The sequence below is a fragment of the Orcinus orca genome, chromosome 7 (assembly GCF_937001465.1).
Source record: "Orcinus orca chromosome 7, mOrcOrc1.1, whole genome shotgun sequence".
NCBI classification, from domain to species: Eukaryota; Metazoa; Chordata; class Mammalia; order Artiodactyla; family Delphinidae; genus Orcinus; species Orcinus orca.
Window position 1 is genome coordinate 44,551,717 of NC_064565.1, and position 7,743 is coordinate 44,559,459.

The 7,743-nt window shown below is 40.6% G+C and overlaps 1 pseudogene; it reads left to right on the forward strand.

Annotated features, from left to right (window-relative positions):
* The first annotated feature begins 2,636 nt into the window (after positions 1-2,636).
* On the forward strand, positions 2,637-3,513 carry LOC101289339 (lysocardiolipin acyltransferase 1-like; annotated as a pseudogene).
* The last annotated feature ends 4,230 nt before the right edge of the window (positions 3,514-7,743 follow it).

Consider the following 7,743-nt stretch of genomic DNA (forward strand, 5'->3'; position numbering starts at 1 on the left):
GCAAGCCACAGCTACTGAGCCTGCGTGCTGCAACTACTGAAGCCCACACGCCTAGAGCCTGTGCTCTGCAACAAGAGAAGCCACCACAATAAGAAGTCTGTGCACAGCAACGAAGGGTAGCCCCCACTCTCCACAACTAGAGAAAGCCCGCATGCAGCAACAAAGACCCAACACAGCCAAAAATAAATTAATTAATTAAAAAAAAAGAGTCATCCTAAGCCTGATGCCATCCATCCTTCCTACTCTTAGCAACTCTAGCAACATGAACCACAGTCATTTTTCAGGAGACTCTATTGACTTATTTTGTATACAAATAGTTGTATGTGTGCTGAAGTATGGCTCCTTGCTTTTACTGCAAGGTAAAGTCTAGTTCTCATGTCTCAGAAAACTTTCCACTTTCATGTGATCTCTTAACCAGATAAGGATAAATCTGAAAAAATATGCAAGGACTGTGCACACACTGCAATCTACAAAATGTAGCTGGGAGAAATGTTAAAAGATCTTTAAAGATGGTCTTTTTTTTTTAATTAGTCGAAAGCCTCCATATTGTTAAGATATTAGTTCTCTCCGAGGGCATTCTCAGATTTAATGCAATCTCAATCTAAATCCAAGAAGGAATTTTTGTAGAAATTGACAAGTGGATTCTAATATTTTTAAGGAAATTCAAAGGACAAAACATCTTTAAAAATGAACAAAAAGTTCTAGAGCATTAACACTTTCTTTTTTTTTTTTTTTTTTTTTTTTTGCGGTACGCGGGCCTCTCACTGCTGTGGCCTCTCCCGTTGCGGAGCGCAGGCTCAGCGGCCATGGCTCATGGGGGCAGCCGCTCCGCGGCATGTGGGATCTTCCCGGACCGGGGCACGAACCCGTGTCCCCTGCATCAGCAGGTGGACTCTCAACCACTGCGCCACCAGGGAAGCCCAACACTATCTGATTTTAAGACTTATTCTGAAATGACAGTAATTTTGGAGTGTGGTGTTGCTATCAGGACCAACAATACATCAATGAAACAGAGCAGGGAATCCAGAAATAAATCCAGATATATTTGGACAACTGATTTTTGACAAGGTGCAGAGATAATCCAGGGGAGAAAGAATTTTTTTTTAATAGTGAGGCAACAAATGCACCTCTAGATGAAGAAGATAAACACAAAGAAAGAACTTCAATCCACAGTTCACATCTTTTACAAAAAATTATTCAAAAATTTAGTAAGTTTGAAAACTAAAACAATGAAACTCCTAGAAGAAAACAAAGGAGAAAAATCTTTGTGAGCAGAGTTAGGCAAAGATTTCTTAGATGACACTAAGATGATACTTAGATGAACACATACAAGGGAACAGTTGCTTCTGCTGGAGTGGTCCTGTGCAAGAAATGAAGGGAGCTGACTGCAGCATAAAGGGAGGAAGGGCTTCTAGCCAGAGGAGAAAGCAATGCAAAGTTAGGATGAGTGAGAGGGCATGAGTGCCCAGGGGTCAGACCAGAGTTTTGCACGTGTTGCTGAGAGAGAAGTCAGGAAAGGTTAGAGCAAGATTGTGAATTCTCAGCTAAGAGACTGACTTTATTCTGTGGGCAGCGGTACATATAGAAGGATCTTAATCAGATGAGTGACATGATCAACTTTATGTTCTGGAGAGGGGACTTTGGTGGTGACAAGGTTAAAGACAGAATGTAAGGAAGAGACCAGTTAAGGGCAGTTTCCATGCTCCAGACCATGAGAGATGGCAGGAGAGGTGGTGAGGGAGTGATCCAGGGCATTAACTAGGACAGAGCAAAGTTCACATCTGCCACACACATTCTGAAGGCAGAATGGAAGACTGACTGGTTATGAGGAATAATGGGGTGGGGTGGGGGAGGGGAGCACTTACTGAGCAAGTGAAGAGAAAACTAAGGTGTTTTATTTGTTTGCTTTGATTTTTTGTTAACTATACTGTTGGAGATTGGAGATACCACTAATTAATTTAGGAACAAGGATAAAGCAGGGATTTCTTTGTTACTGAGTTTCGGGAGAACTGTAAACCCCCTGAGGTTGTTGGGTCAAATAAGGTATAACAGAACCAGGCTTTACAGAAACCTCTAGGCTTCTAATTTCTGAGACTACAGAACACTTAATTATATCACCAAAGTCAGCAGGGTCTAGTGTAAACGTGGCCCATTGTAGGAAAGGCACTCAAAGGGAAGAATCATCTAAGGCACCATTGAGAGAATGAAAGGCAAAATACAGACTGGAAGAAGAAATTTGCAATTCATCTGTCTGACCAAAGACTCACAACCAGGATAATCATGGTATCATGGAGAGGGGAAGCATTTTTGGAGAGCAATTTACTTTATACTCACTCTATTTTGAGGAAGCATTTTTGAAGAGGGATTTACTTTATACGCACTATTTTGGGGAAGCATTTTTGGAGAGGGATTTATACTCACTCTATTTTGGGGAAGCATCTTTGGAAGCATTTTCATGTTGGGTCCCTTTTCACCTCTGATGTTTGTAAACCCATCTTGGTGTCACTGGATCAACAACTGCCTTGTGGCAACCTGGCTCACTCTACCTGTGGCACTGCTGGAGACCCCATGTTTGGTGTAAAAGTGATTATTAACAGGTGATGCATTTGTTCCTGGAGAAAGAACTGTATTTATCATGAATCATCCAACAAGAATGGACTGAATATTTCTGTGGAATTGTCTGATGAGACATAACTACCTCAGATTAGAAAAAATTTGCCTCAAAGCCAGTCTCAAAAGTATTCCTGGATTTGGTTGGGCCATGCAGGCTGCTGCCTATATCTTCACTCACAGGAAATGGAAGGATGACAACAGTCATTTTGAAGACATGATTGATTATTTTTGTGATATGCATGAACCACTTCAACTCTCATATTCCCAGAAGGGACTGATGTCACAGAAAATTGCATGGCTCGAAGTAATGAATTTGCTAAAAAGAATGGACTTCAAAAATATGAAAATGTCTTACATCCAAGAACTACAGGCTTTACTTTTGTAGTAGACTAAGAGAAGGTAAGAACCTAGACGCTGTCCATGACACCACGGTGGCATATCCTCATATCATTCCTCAGACAGAGAGGCAACTCCTCCTCAAGGACTTTCCCAAGGAAATCCACTTCCACGCCCACCGATACCCAGTAGACACCCTCCCCACGTCCAAGGAGGACCTCCAACTCTGGTACCACAAGTGGTGGGAGGAGAAAGGAGAGGCTGCACTCCTTCTACTGGGGGGAGAAGACTTTTTACTTTATGAGACAGACTGTAATTCCACCTTGCAAGTCTGAGCTCAGGATCCTTCTGGTCAAATTGCTCCCTATACTGTACTGGACCCTGTTCAGCTCTGCAGTGTGCCTGCTCATCTGTTTGTACAGTCTTGTTCAGTGGTATTTTATAATCATCATTATCATCTTCGTGCCGTGGGAGAGAATATTTGGTGAACTGGAGATCACTGAACTTGCATGTTAACGTTTTTTAGACAAACAGCCACATTTAAATACAAAGAAAAATGAGTAAGATTGTAAGGGTCACAGTCTAAAAACCTAGGGGATATTCTGTAAATGTTTACAAATGCCTAAGCCTTTGTAAAATGAGATGCATTTTTGCACGACTATGTCAAATATTTCTTACTACCATCATTATTTGTTAAAGATATTTTGCACTTGGTTTTGTGGAAAAATACTGCTACACACACAATTTTTTTTTTTACTCTCTGAATGTAATTTCAACACTGTGTAGCAGGGAGCGACCCCTGTGAAATAACTTAGGCCAGAGTATTAGTAAACAATCGTCAGGCTGTTAGCAGACAAGGTACACACAAGATTGTCTTCAAGGCCCAATCCTACTTCCTAACAAACTCCCCAGACTAGAGGCAGATTTGGGGCTCCTGGGCACTGGCCCAGATCAAGTGTTGGCACTTGCCCGCGGAGGTGAGGGCCCTTCCTCCTGGCTTCCTCTCAGCTCTTTCCCCACACTCCTTTCTATGCCAATCAAACCCTTGCATTCTTCCTTAAGACCTGAAATCAGAAACCCTTTGTCCTTAAGCTGAACAAACATTTTGATAGGAAGCCCTTAATTATTCATAAAATCTTGGCATTTAATCTTGTGCTGACCTAGACATCAGAAGACCACCAGTGCCCTCTACTCACCAGAAAATAAGACCTAGATGAGTCTCACAGAGCAAACACGGGCTCTCCACTCAGAAACCTTAGTTTGAATTTTTAATGCTAGGAATTCATATAGTTTAGTTCTTCTGCGTCTGCATAACCTCGCATGTTTAGTGCTGGTTTCTTCACAGCTTATCGGCAGGTGTCGCTTTTCTACACTAAAAACGGTGCTCATCAAGTCATTTACCATTTTAAAGGAAAGCGTAGAAGAACGTTCTGGTACTGCCATCAGAAACTCTCTTTTGAAATTATGTCTTGGTTGACACAAAAAGGAAGGTTATTTATTTTCTAAATGTCCATGGGTGTTTAATTTCTGCCATTAAAACAATAACAACAATGCTTACACACAAGGCCCTATTGTTTAACCTAAGTTATTCAACCGTTGTAGCTTTGACAAATTTTATTTTTTATTTATTTTTTTTTTTTGCGGTACGCGGGCCTCTCACTGTTGGGGCCTCTCCCGTTGCAGAGCACAGGCTCCGGACGCGCAGGCTCAGCGGCCATGGCTCACGGGCCCAGCCGCTCTGCGGCATGTGGGATCTTCCCGGACCGGGGCACAAACCCGTGTCCCCTGCATCGGCAGGCGGACTCTCAACCACTGCGCCACCAGGGAAACCCGACAAATTTTATTCTTTAAACCAAAAGGGTCACGCAAAAGTGAATCCTTTTTTAATTATAGTGAGGGATCTCTCTCTTTTTTAGTCTCAGGTTTCCTCTTTCATTAGTAAAATTTAAACTCACTTTTGACCAATTGTTCACCTAAAAATTCCTATTTAGAGTCAATGGAAAATCCAACAAACCAATGGCACCAATCTCCTTCTGAGGCAAAGAAACGTGTGGTCATTGTTTCCACTCCACTGGAGCCTACAACTATTTTTTTGTCATTATGGGAAGGCTGGTCTGAGCAGCAGAAAATATGGGGCAGTTACAAGTCTTTAGCAAACAGCAGATTAAGCAAACCTGGCAGCTTATTTCTGCCTTGAAGCAGACTAAAACGCTGTTTCTTGCTTTGTGTACTCTTTTGGTGAGAGTGCCTTCTCATTAATTACAACTCACTTTTGCTGGACAGTGATTTCCCTCCTTCAGTGGACACGGCTTCGCTGTGAGCTGGACTTACCGAGCAGACTTCCAGAAAGTCCTGGTTCCCGCAGCACTCTGTTGGCACACCATTTTTACTGGAAGAGTACTAACTGGCTCATCTATACTTAACTCCTCCCCCCAAAGCTGTTTTTAATCCTGCCAGGGGCTACTAATTAGTTATTATGCACATCTGCTCCAAACCCAGCTATTTAACTTACCTCGGTCTTAAGGTGGTTATTTTTAAACGTTTTTTTTTCCTTAATAAAAGAGGTTTCTAATTTAGGCCTCTCTCAGACTTATTTTGGTTAGATTTGGAAACCAGAAATAGTTTAACAATCAGGATTGCATTTGTCCTGGGTCAGAGAGAAAAGCTGTGCGTTCTACCCCACAGGTGTTTGTAATGTAGCCCCTCCCCCCTCCCTCCAAATTCTCCTGCTTTTTCATTCAAGGTTTGACTTCACTGGCATGTCCTCTTTAACCCTCTGAAACCTGTAAAAGGAGAACTCTTTTTTCCTTTTTAAAACACGTTTTCTTTTGATCGTAAAAAATAGGCTTAAGATAAAATGCAAACTCTTTTTTACCTAACCAGAATTCATAAGCACTGAAACTGAGACATTGTACTTGCCCTAAGAGAAATAACTTCAAAAAGAGAAAATTTGCCTTTTTTTGTTTTTTGTTGTGGGTTTATTGTTTTCACTAAGCCTTCTTTTAAAATTGTAATTATTTGTTTTCCTACACAGCTTTTTCTTCTCTTATTTAAAAAAAATTTAAAAGAAATATACAGTCTATGATTTGAAACCTAAATTGATAACAAAGTGTCAAGTAGAGGTTAATGCAGCTTCAATATTGTGCTTGGCCTTAGGAGTGATCCCCCTTTTCACCTCCCACTCTTGTCACTCTGGACTCAGCAGCTGCTTGTCCAGCTGCATCTTATTTTTTCCACTTTGGAAAACAGTTTGAAAGTTTCTAGAAAAAAATACACCTACCATATTACCTAGCCATTCCACTCCTAAGTATTTATCAAAGAAAATTATATATTCATACAAAGACTTGTGCAAAAATGTTCATAGAAGCCTTATTTGTAAAAACCCTAAACTAGATATAATCCAAATGCTCATCAACAGAATAAGCAATCTGCAATGAAATATTACTCTGCAATACACACTATTGATAAATACAAAATTGTGAATGAATATCCCAATTACGCCATGCATAAGGAAACAGAAAAAAGATTATATATATGATTCCATTTATATAAAATGCAAATTAATTTATACAGATTGAAAGTAGATTAGTGGTTGCTTGGGGAGAAGGTAAGGATGGGCAGAAGGGAGGGATGGGTCACTGGGAAACTTTTGGGGTTGATATGTTAACTACCTTCACCCTCGTGATGATTCCTTGCATATACATATGTCAAAATAGCAAATTGCATACATGAATGTGTACAGTTTATTCTATGTAAATTAAACATTTACTATTATCAGTAAGATCATCACCAGTTTTATATGTGCAGTAAGTTAACTCTCCTAAGTTTCTACTCAAATATTTGAGTCAGCAGTGATGAGTAAATAAATAAGTGAATCCCAAATATGCTCCTTCCTGGTAGATTCCATTTGACAGCAAAGAGCAGAGGGAAGAGTGCTAATGTAGAGTCTTGCCTTTGCAGGTACTAGTTATCCAGCTTTGGGAAAGACAACTGACATTTTTTAAGACCTAGTTTCTTCATCTCAGAAAGGACAGTAATGATATCTATTCTGGCATCTGCAGGTTTTTGGTGATGATCAAATTTGATAACTACATAAAAGCATGTTAGAAGCTGTGAAATACCACATAAACGTAAATAGTGAAAACCACAAAACCAATTTACCAGTGGATCAATGTAAGGAAATGCAGTATGGGCACATTAGAAAATGGATTTATTTTTTTCCATTACTATTTTCAAATAACTTTTGTCAAATCCTTTTCCTCTTTTCTGCATGTCATCTCTCAGATGCCTTAGATTTTTTAGACAGTCTCAGGAATTAATTTTTCCAAGTATAAAAATATTAGTTCAATCTAAGTAAAATGTTCACTCTCTCATTTGACTGAAAGCTTGCTCCTCTCTCACACCTCAGGCCTGGAGGGCTTGGAAGCCTGGAGAGGAAGTGAAACTGAGCAGGACCCTGTGGGGTTCCTGGGCACAAAAGTCTTTCTGTGTCCCCCATTTTCTTGTTAGCAGGAAATAGGCTTTATTCAGCCTCCATGACCTTCCCTAAATTCCAAAGGGCAGGTTCAAACAGTTGCTAATCGGGGAAGGGAGGGGATGTAGAAACAAGGGAGGAGCAGTCAGGAAAAAAATTTAAAAAGCAATAGTGCAGGCTTGGGGCAGAGTCCTGGTTTTCCCCAAGGGATATTCATAACAATATCTTTGAGCTGTTTTGCAGACACTGAACCACCCACCAGGTGGGAGAAGTTAACTGTATGCTGCCCACAAGCACGTAGACCCAGACCAGTTGTAACC